The sequence below is a fragment of the Panthera uncia genome, assembly GCF_023721935.1.
Source record: "Panthera uncia isolate 11264 chromosome C1 unlocalized genomic scaffold, Puncia_PCG_1.0 HiC_scaffold_3, whole genome shotgun sequence".
NCBI classification, from domain to species: Eukaryota; Metazoa; Chordata; class Mammalia; order Carnivora; family Felidae; genus Panthera; species Panthera uncia.
The window spans coordinates 71,709,916-71,721,842 of NW_026057584.1; the positions used below are offsets into that span (position 1 = coordinate 71,709,916).

At 35.5% G+C, this 11,927-nt stretch overlaps 1 protein-coding gene across 3 annotated transcripts in view; it reads left to right on the forward strand.

The window, feature by feature from the left end:
* Positions 1-11,927, forward strand: part of WDSUB1 (WD repeat, sterile alpha motif and U-box domain containing 1) — a 53,135-nt gene that overhangs the window by 38,983 nt on the left and 2,225 nt on the right. The gene's annotated exons all lie outside the window — the stretch shown is intronic.

The following is an 11,927-nucleotide window of genomic DNA, read 5'->3' on the forward strand; positions in this document are numbered from 1 at the left end:
TGTGGAAAACATACAAAAACATACATATAGTTGAAGTTGAATTAAAATCTCAGTCTTCATCTTTAGTGGAATTGAACTGATGGCTTTATATTGTGATTGATAAATTTGGGCTAATTCCTGCCAACATATTTCCACTTGATTCTGCTTTCTTCTAGCTCGTTTCCCCCTTCTTTCCTGAATTTTTCTGAATTAATCACATCCTTTTTGGTGTTTTTCCCTTGATGTTTCAGAAGGCCTCTATACCTTATCTGTTAAACTAACTGCCTCAGAAGCATTCTTACAGAGTATTTTTAAAAAGCAGCATTCAGGGGCGCCTGGGTGGCTCAGTCGGTTAAATGTCCGACTTCAGCTCAGGTCACGATCTTGCGGTCCACGAGTTCGAGCCCCGCGTCAGGCTCTGGGCTGATGGCTCGGAGCCTGCTTCCGATTCTGTGTCTCCCTCACTCTCTGCCCCTCCCCCGTTCATGCTCTGTCTCTCTCTGTCTCAAAAATAAATAAATGTTAAAAAATTTTTTTTTTAAAAGCAGCATGTGATTGGTGAAAAACAAGCAATAGAGAAATATATATTTTGAAAATGTGGAGGCTTTGATATATCCATCCAGATATTTTTCTATTTATAATTTCATCCTGTGACAAAGCAATATGATACAATCTTTTAAAAAATTGCTTTCATTTACTTAATATATCCGAGAGTATTTCATGTTAGTATATTCAGAACTACCTCATTCTCAACTACAGGATGTATTTCATGGCATGACTGTGCCATAAAGTTTTCCAAGTAATTCTGTAGAAAAAATCCTTAGTCATGTAGTATATACAGGTACACTTATTTAAATGTAACTATTGGATAAAAATCTTAATATTGATAGGTACTGCCATACTTTAATTATGCTCATCTTTCATTCTTTTTAAAAATTGGCTTGCCCAATTTTTGCCCATTCAGACCTCCTGATGAATTTTAGAATCATCGTATTAAACAAAAGAAAATCTAATTGACATTATTATTAGAATTACAGAAACCTAAAATCAAACTTAATTTGGGGGTGGAGTGGGTAGTAGAAATGAAAACATTACACTAGTCAGATATTCCTGACAATGCTTTTGAACAGTAATTATACACAATTAGCTGTGTGAGTATTAAATACTTCAGAAGATATTGTTTCTTAGGTTCATTCCTTAGAAATATTCAGAGCTTGTATCTGTTTTCACTTTCTGATGTTTGTGGGATCCTAATTCTGTTCTTTGTTGTCTGAGTATTCAGTCAAGTATTACCTGTGGAATTTCAGGGCAGGAAGAGGGCATTTAGCTCCAGAGAGGTGTTGGAGAGCAACAGGGGACAGAGCAAGCTTTTTTCTTGGACAAAGACAATATAAATTCAAAGCCCAGGCCAGTTAGCTAATATTTTTCACTTGAACTTGGAAGTCAGCTATACATGTAAAAAGATGGTTCCTTTTTGTCACATTTCTAAGTATAATGTAGCAAGAAATATAAGGGCTCACTTAATCTGCTTTGTTACCAGAAATAGAAGTCTAAGAAACAAATCTTAAAAAGGTATTGTTACTTTGGTATTTTACCAGAACCTCTTCATCTGAGTATATTAAATTATGAAATAAAGTTTTGTGAGTAGAACTTATTAAATATTGCTTACCTCTTAGAACTAGCTGGTACAGTTCTTGATTTGTCAACTTGATATCCTAATTTATAGCAAAAGTCAAATGGTACCATTTGGACAAAAAATATTTTATTGAAGGTTTTAAAATTTAAGTCAGTTTTAAAAAGTAGTAAAAATAAGCAAACTTAGTTAATACTGAATATGTACATATATTCTTTTAAATATTGTCATTTGGCCCCCTGGCAACATATTTGATTTCAAATAAGCTAACTCTAATTGTAGTAAACTTCATGCATGAATTTTTCAAAGAAACCAGGAGTTTAATTAATACAAATTATAAGCTGCAAATGTTTTTAGTTATAATAATGCTTCAGCGACTTTTCATTTATGAATGAAAGGCTCTGTATATGTGTGGGTGGGGATGTGGCCTTTGCTTTGTAGCTCTAATAATCCCTCTGCTCTGGGATGAACTTCAGAACAGTCTGAAACCTTATTAGCAATGCTATAGATCCAACCCAAATTCCTGATTTTCCTATTTATCAAGTATTTGTTACCAGTAGAAAACTCTTGGTATTATAAAATAGTGATTCATTAGAATAACCATGAAAAGCTGATATTGAACTTTAGGGTAAACTATGGCCAGTGTAACTGACTTAGTTACAGTAGGAAGCCTGTACCTCCATAGACTGAATGATTTGACATGTTACACACTACTACCACCCAAGCAGGCAAGGAAAAATTATTCACCTAAGAAAATTCAATTAAAGGTGACAAAACACCGTGTGATAACATTTTCTAACAGTGCAGATAAAATATATATTAAGAGTGGAGAGTAGAGAATATGAAAAATTGAATATGCTCACTGATTATTAACTGATGGAAAACGTATTTGAAGTTTTGAGTACTACTTACTATAAAGAACCAGGGGATGCTAATAGTATTCTTGGTCTCTTTTTAAAAGATATTAGTGTAGGGGTACCTGGATGGCTCAGTCGGTTGAGTGTCCGACTTCGTCTCAGGTCATGATCTCACGGTCCATGGGTTTGAGCCCCACAGGGGGCTCTGTGCTGACAGCTCAGAGCCTGCTTTGGATTCTGTGTCTCCTACTTTCTCTGTCCCTCCCTGGCCTGTGCATGAGTTCTCTCTCTCTCTCAAAAATAAATAAACATTAAAAAAAAAAAAAATTACGTGTAAAGGTAACCAAAAAATCAAAAATACAAACCTCCCTAAGCATTAGAATTGGTGAAACTAGCTCCTATAGTGAAAGTTTATTTATGTGATATATAAAAAGAATGATAAGTCTTACCAATTTATTGCTCAGTAATTCTACCAGTGGATTTAACTCCTCCCTAAAGAGAAAAAAGATTTGACATAAGCTAACAAAGCATAATCCAACCTAAAAGCAAGGATTCAGAGAGGGTAGAAATAAAAGGATAGGCAAAAATGACACAGTTGCAAGTAAAAGTAAAGAAGGGTTACATACTTGTCTGCAAACATAGACCTCAGACCAAAAAACAAATTTTTAAGACACACAAAGATACCATGTGATATTGAAGATCAAAGGTCTCAGTGAAGATAACCATTATGCAGTCTCAAACAGCAACAACTTTCTTAAAGTAGAAACTACAGTGTGAGGAAAAAGCACGGTAATAGGCTTGATCGTATCTCTCAGTTGAAAATAGATCTGTGTATCAAACCCTGAATGTTCAAAATAGAAAGTACGCTTTTTAAAACAGATATGGGACATTCATAAATATTAAGCACATTTAAGCACCGAACACTATCACTACCAGAAGTAACACAAACAGCATTATCTCTCCACAATGGAACATAACTAAGAAATTAATAACAAAAGTGGGCCTCTTTCATCTGGAAGGTCAAAAACATTCTATTATCAGATTTATGTAGCCTCGTGACACATGAATTAGCTGTTAATGAACTCATAATGTTCCACATAGTAATAATATTAACATGCACATCATTTATCAGTAATAGGCCAGCGTGATGGTACTACATAAGATTGAGGTTCATTATACTCAATTTTTTTTGGTTTTGTTTTTAAGTCGGCTTCATGCCCAGCATGGAGCCTAACACAGGGCTTGAACTCACAACCCTGAGATAAAGACCTGAGTGGAGACCAAGAGTCAGATGCTTAAACAGCTGAGCCACCCAGGTACCCCCATTATACTCAGATTTTTATAAATAAAAATGGAATACGTTTTCCTGTCAAACTATTCCTACAATTCAACAGTAAGACAAATAATCCAGTTAAAAACTAGGCAAAGGATTTGAATAGACCTTTCTTCATAAGAGATCTACAAGCGGTCAATAAGTATTAGATGTCCAATATCATCATGGAAATGAAAATCAAAACCACATTTAGATACCACTTGACACCTACGGCAAAAACTAGAACCTAACATGTGTTGGAAGCATGTGCAGAAATATTGCTGATGGAAATGTAAAATGGTACAGCTGTTGTTGAAAACCGTCACTTCCTCAAAAAGCTAAACACAGTCACCATGTCTAGCAATTGTAGATCTACATCTGAGAGAATTGAAAACATTCATACACAAAGTTTACGTGAATACTCACAGCCTTATTGATATGCCAAAACATGGAAATAACCCAAATGTCCCATCACTGAATAAATGAATAAAATGTGATATGTCCATACAATGGAATACTGATCAGCTAGAAGGACAAATACTTCTACGTGCTACATGGATGAACCTTGGACACATGCTAAGTGAAAGAAGCCAGAAACCAAAGACTACATATTGTATGATCCTATTTATAGGAAATGTCCAAAATAGGCAAATCTACAGAGACAGAAAGTAGATGAGTGGTTGCCAAGAGAGGGGAGAGTGAATGCTAAGGGGTACAGGATTTTTCTGAGTGATGAAAATGTTTCGAAGTTAGTATAATTCAAAGTTAAGCAATCATCACCACCAAGAACCATTAAATTGTATACTAAGGGTGGATTTTGTGGTGTGTAAATTATATCTCAAAAAGGCAGTAACAGTATCTACAGAAAGCATGTACCATCTCTAGGACTCTGGGGAACATAAGCAAGTTGAGGTTATCAGAACCTCACATAGGTCTCTCAGAACCAGAGTTCAGGCCTTTAAAGAAGGGGTACTACCCAACTGGTGCCTCTAAAGGGGTAGGATAGGACAAATTTGGGCATACACCTGCAAAGAAACAAGCAAAAAAATCTGGAGAGTATAACCAACTACCCCTGCCAGATGAAGGGCCATGGCCAGGCACAACACTGATAGGAGATTTCACTCTGTTTTTGTCTTCCTCTAGAAGATTCCTATTGTAAGATCTAACAAGGAGTCAACTGACAAAAGCAGAAATGTGGTTTGCATTATCCTGGCTCCAGCATGCTGAATCCCCAGTATTGTGCATGAATTTGGAGCTTAGCAACAATAGCTTAATAAGTCTAATCAGCATTTAGCAAGTTAAATCAAAGAGGAATCAATAGCCTTTCACTTGTGTGTAAATATATGTAAACAAAAAGCAGTTAAAAGGCATAACATTGCCACAACATGGGACTGAGAGGATATTATGCTAAGTGAAGTCAGACAAAGAAAGACAAATATATGATTTCAGTTGTATGTGGAATCTAAAAAGAAATAATAAAAAGCAGAAACAGATCCATAAATACAGGGAATAAACTCATGATTGCCAGAATGGAGGGGGGTAGGGGAATGGGCAAAATTGGTGAAGGAGAACAGGGATACAGGCTTCCACTTCTGGAATAAGTCAGGGGGATATAAGGTATGGTATAGGGAATATAGCCAAAGAGTATTGTAATACCATTGTATGGTGACCAATGGTAGCTACACTTGTGAGCATAGCACAATATACAGACTTATCAAATCAGTATGTTGTACAGCTGAGACTAATGTAACATTGTCAATTTCAATAAAAAAAAAAAAATAACAGAGGACAATGTACCAGATCAACATGAAGAAGACTATAACACATCCCTACAAAGTAAACTTGGAACAAATGGAAAGCATACCCCACTAATTTGAAGATACAATGTCAGCAAGATGCCACTATTAGATTTTTTTCCTAGTGATACAGATGATGATGATAGATTCCATTGGAAGGACCACACAACAAATAACCTAGAAAATAAAACAGTATCACTTAGTCCTATCAAATATTAAAACATGTTTTAAGCCTCTATATAACACAGTACGAGATTGGCACATGAATAAACAGAATGGAAATAATTTTTTTTTAATCGAGGAATTGATACAAGTGCATTTGGAAATCATTTAGTGAATGATAAAAATGGCATATGTTAAGTCAGTGGTAATAAATACTTTTAACAAGTGGTATTCTTACAACATAATAACCATATGGAAAAGGGTAAAACTGGCTTCATCTCTTATACTGTACATGTAAATTTCAAATGGATTAGAGATAAACAAGTCCCAGAAGAAAATGCAGATAAATTCCTTGATAATCTGGAAATAGAGACATTTCCTAACCTGGACTCAAAATCCAAGAGAAATCTCTGAAAAACTGATGAAGTGCCAATATTCCAAAGGTACAAAAAACATTCATGGAATACCAATCCTTCTCAAACTTCCAAAAACTAGAAAAGGAGGGAGCATTTCCAAACTCATTTTATAAGGGCAGCATTACCCCGATAGCAAAACCAGACAAGGACATTACAAGAAAATTACAGACCAATATCCCTGATGAACATAGATGTAAAATTCCTCAATTTTAGCAAATCAAATTCAATACATTAAAAGGGTTACACACCATGATCAAGTGGGATTTATTCCAAGGATGCAAGAATGGTTCAACCTCTGTAAATCACCATCATATATCACATTGACAACAATGAAGAATAAAAATCCTATCTCGATGCAGAAAAAGCCTTTGACAAAATCCAACATTCATTTATAATAAAAGCACTCAACAAAATGGGTATAGAGGGAATGTACTCCAACATAATAAAGGCCATATAGGACAAAGCCCACAGCTAGTATCAGTGTCAGCAGTGAAAAGTTGAAATCTTTTCCACTAAGATTGGGAATAAGAGAGCCTAGTCTCATTACTTTTATTCAACATAGTACTGGAAGTCATAGCTAGAGCAGTTAGGTGAAGCAAAGCACAAAGAAAAGACATCCAAATTGGAAAGGAAGAAGTAAAATGATCTCTGCAGATGACATGTTTTTATACATGGAAAAGTGTAAAGACTCCACAAAAACACTTTTAGAACTAATCAACAAATTAAAGTATTAGGATACAAAATTAATACACAGAAATTTGTTGCATTTCTGTACACTAGTAACAAGCTGTCAGAGAAATTAATACTCCCATTTACAACGGAATAAAAAAGATACCTAGGAATAAATTTAACCAAGGAGGTAAAAAATCTATAGACTGAAAATTATAATATATTGAGAAAAGAAAGTGAAGAATACATGAAGAAATGGAAAGGCATGGATTGAAAGAATATTGTTAAAATGTCTATACTACCCAAATCAATCTATAGATTCAGTATAATCTCTATCAAAATTCCAATGGCATTTTTCACAAAAATAGAGCAATCCTAAAATTTGTGTGGAAGCACAGAAGACCTTGAATAGCCAAAGAAATCTTAATGAAAAAGCTGGAGGCATCACATTTCCTGATTTCAGACTATATTACAAAGCTATATATAGCATCAAAACAGTATGGTGTTGGCATAAAAACAGACATATAACAGAATAGAGAGCCCAGAAATAAACCCACACATATATGATCATTAATCTACAACTAAGGAGCCAGGAATATACAATGGGGAAAGGATGGTTTCTTCATTAATTGGTGCTAGGAAAACATTAGCCGTGTGCAAAAAGAATGAAATGGGACCTTACACCATATACAAAATCAACTCCAAATGGATTAAAGACAGTGTAAGACATGAAGCCAAAAAACTCCCAGAAGAAACATAGGTGGTAAGCTCCTTGATATCTGGCTTGGCAATGATTTTTTTTTTTTTTTTTTTCACACTGAAAGCAAAGGGAACAAAAGCAAAAATAAGTGGGACTACATCAAACTGAAAAGCTTCTGCACAGCAAAAGAAACCATCAGCAAAGTGAAAAGGCAGCCTACAAAATGGGGGAAAATACTTACAAATCACATATCTGATAAAGATTAATATCCAAAATATATAAAGAACTCCTATAACTCAATAGCAAAAAATGAATAAAAGATGAACAGAGGATCTAAATGTACATTTTCCCAAAGATGACCTACAGAGGGTCAGCAAGTACATGAAAAGGTGCTCAACGTTACTAATCATCAGGGAATTACAAAACCACAATGAGCAGTCACCTCACACCTGTTAGAAATGCTTATTAAAAAAAAAAAAAAAAAGTCTGGGATTGTGATGCTTCCCGAGTAATATTGAAGACGACCAAAGCGGGAGGCACCACAATCCCAGACTTCAGCCTCTACTACAAAGCTGTAATCATCAAGACAGCATGGTATTGGCACAAAAACAGACACATAGACCAATGGAATAGAATAGACTCCAGAATTGGACCCACAGAAGTGTGGCCAACTAATCTTTGACAAAGCAGGAAAGAATATCCAATGGAAAAAAGACAGTCTCTTTAACAAATGGTGCTGGGAGAACTGGACAGCAACATACAGAAGAATGAAATTAGACCACTTTCTTACACCATTCACAAAAATAAACTCAAAATGGATGAAGGACCTGAATATGAGACAGGAAACCATCAAAACCCTAGAGGAGAAAGCAGGAAAAAACCTCTCTGACCTCAGCCGCAGCTATTTCTTACTTGACACATCTCCAAAGGCAAGGGAATTAAAAGCAAAAATGAACTATTGGGACCTCATGAAGATAAAAAGCTTCTGCATTACAAAGGAAACAATCAACAAAACTAAAAGGCAACCAGCGGAATGGGAGAAGATATTTGCAAATAACGTATCAGACCAAGGGTTTAGTACCCAAAATCTGTAAGAACTCACCAAACTCCACACCCGAAAAACAAATAATCCAGTGAAGAAATGGGCAGAAAACATGAACAGACACTTCTCTAAAGAAGACATCCGGATGGCCAACAGGAACATGAAAAGATGCTCAATGTCACTCCACATCAGGGAAATACAAATCAAAACCACACTGAGCTATCACCTCATGCCAGTCAGAGTGGCTAAAATGAACAAATCAGGAGACTATAGATGCTGGGGAGGATGTGGAGAAACGGGAACCCTCTTGCACTGTTGGTGGGAATGCAAACTGGCGCAGCCACTCTGGAAAAGTGTGGAGGTTCCTCAAAAAATTAAAAATAGATCTACTCTATGACCCAGCAATAGCACTGCTAGGAATTTACCCAAGGGATACAGGAGACAATGCATAGGGGCACTTGTACCCCAATATTTATAGCAGCACTTTGAACAATAGCCAAATTACGGAAAGAGCCTAAATGTCCATCAACTGATGAATGGATAAAGAAATTATGGTTTATATACACAATGGAATACTACTTGGCAATGAGAAAGAATGAAATATGGCCTTTTGTAGCAACGTGGATGGAACTGGAGAGTATTATACTAAGTGAAATAAGTCATACAGAGAAAGACAGATACCATATGTTTTCACTCTTATGTGGATCCTGAGAAACTTAACAGAACGCCATGGGGGTGGGGAAGGGAAAAAAAAAAAAAAAGAGGGAGGGAGGCAAACCATAAGAGACTCTTAAAAACTGAGAATAAACTGAGGGTTGATGGGGGGTGGGAGGGAAAAGTGGGTGATGGGCATTGAGGAGGGCACCTGTTGGGATGAGCACTGGAAACCAACCTGACAATAAATTACATATTTAAATAAATGAATAAATAAATAAAAACACCAAAAAGAGACCAAGGGATAGAGAATACAGTAACTATGGGTCCACATTCTCTCAAGGGAGGCAGAATAAAAAAAATAAAATATATAAAAACAAAAAATGTAGTGTTGGTGAGGATGTGGAGAAAAGGGAACTCTTATGCACTGTTTTGTTGGAATGTAAGTTGGTGCAATCACTATGAAAAATATGGAGATTCCCCCCCCCCCAAAATTAAAAATAGAACTACCTTATGATCCAGCAACCCCCTTCTGGGTATTTATTCAAAGGAAGCAAGTCACTAATTTCAAAAGATGTCTGTACCTCCACATTCATTGCCAATATTTAGAATAGCCAAGACATAATAACCCGTGTCCACCAGTGGATGAATGTATGAAGAAAATATATATGTACACAATGGAATGTAACTCAGCCATTAAAAAAAAAAAAAAAAAGAAGAAGAATCATCCTGACATTTGTGCCATCATGGATAGACCTTGAGGGCATTGTGCTAAGTAAAATAAGTCAGAGAAAGAGACCCATTGATCTCACTCACATGTAGAATCTAAGACAAAACACTGAATTCATGGATATGGAGAACAAATTGGCCCCCTACCCCCCATCTCTGACAACCACTGAAATGTGAAGGTAGTCAAAAGACACAAACTTCCAGTTATAACATGAGCAGTCCTAGGGATATAATGTACAGCATGGTGACTATAGTTAATAATACTGTATTGTATATTAGAAACTTGCTAAGATTTTTAAAAATTGAAGTCTACCTGACACAGTTTGTGAGGCATAGGGATTTCAACAACTGTATGCATTCATTATGCTCTGCTTACCACAAATGTATATAATATATATTAAACATAATGTATATATAATATATAATGTATTACATATATAATGTATATACTATACAAAATGTATAGTATATATATTATATACATTTGTGGTAAGTAGAGCGTAATGAATGCTATACCATATATAATATATACTATATTCCCTGTGCTGTACCTTTCATCCCCATGACTTATTCATTCCTTAACTGGAAGCCTGTACCTTCCTCTCCCCTTTAACCGTAACAGAAATCTTAAAAGTCTCCCATCACAAGAAAAAGGAAAAAATTGTAATTGTACATCATGATGGATGTTTATGAGACCTATAGTGATCATTTCACAATATAGTGAAGAATTGTGCAATCTGAAACTAATATGTCAATTATATCTTAATGTTTAAAAAGGAAAAAATCTTCCTAAGTAAAGGTCAACTCAATGGAAAAATGGGCCAAAATCAAAAATATTAACAGTTCACAGGACAAAGAAAAGCAAATGGCTCTTAAATGTAAAAAAAAAAAAAAAAAAAAAAATTCTAGCTCCCTCAAAATAAAGCTACCCGACATCCTATAGCAGTGTTCGTGAGAGACTGGTAAAAATCTGATTTGACAACATATTCTTTTGATGAAGCTCTTGGGGGAAAAAGCATTCTTATTAATGTTGCTAGCGAAATTATATATACTCTTATCTAGTGAATATCTAGCAAAATTACGTATACCCTGTAATGCAGCAGTCCTACTTCTGGAATCTCTCCAAAAACAAGACTGTCCATCCCAGCACTATTTGTACAAGGCAAAGGTTGGAAACAACCGAGATGCCCATCAATGCCTCCATACAGTCCATCCATACAGTGGACTACTGTGGGGGGAGGGGAGGAATAAAAAAGCAAGTTACAGTTAAGTGAAAACGAAGCAGGTACAAAGTAGTGTACAGTATGCTAGCTCTCATGTAAGAATGTTTGTATTGTGTGTACGCATACAGTTGCTTATATTTTCAGAAAACAAAAGGATAAACAGAAGTGTACATAGTTCCCTGTATGGGAAGGTAGGGAACAGGTGTTGAACAGAGACTGATTAGACTCCTCCGAATGCACCTTCTTTTATAGTTTTTACTTGGAATTCACTTAAGTGTTTTACGGAGATAAATCATGAAAGACAAACCAATCTAAAAAGTGAGAGGATAAAGAGGGAAGCAAATGAACATAGTTGTATGTCAAAGTGGTGACATAATGAAATGGAAGAATTTTTTTTTACCCCAGTGATTTTCACAGTATTTCAGTTAGAAGCCCTACGGGATCTATTTTTGGTGACACAAAGAGCCAGAAAGAAATCCGCAATTTCTGTCAGTCTTATGTTAGCAATATATTGGCACTGTTAGTTTGAAACTGTTGTACGTATCATAAATTAAAGCAAATAAATGTGTAAATGTAATTAGGAAGGAAGATTTTGTGAAAGAACTAAAAGTATATACATATATAAAAACAAAGCTTTACCTTTGCTATACATATAAAGAATTTTGCACAGATGTGGTATTAAGCACATGGATTAGCCAGTGGAATTTTTTTTTTTTAATCACAAATCCCTTTACTGTCAAGTCCTTAGTGGGGTG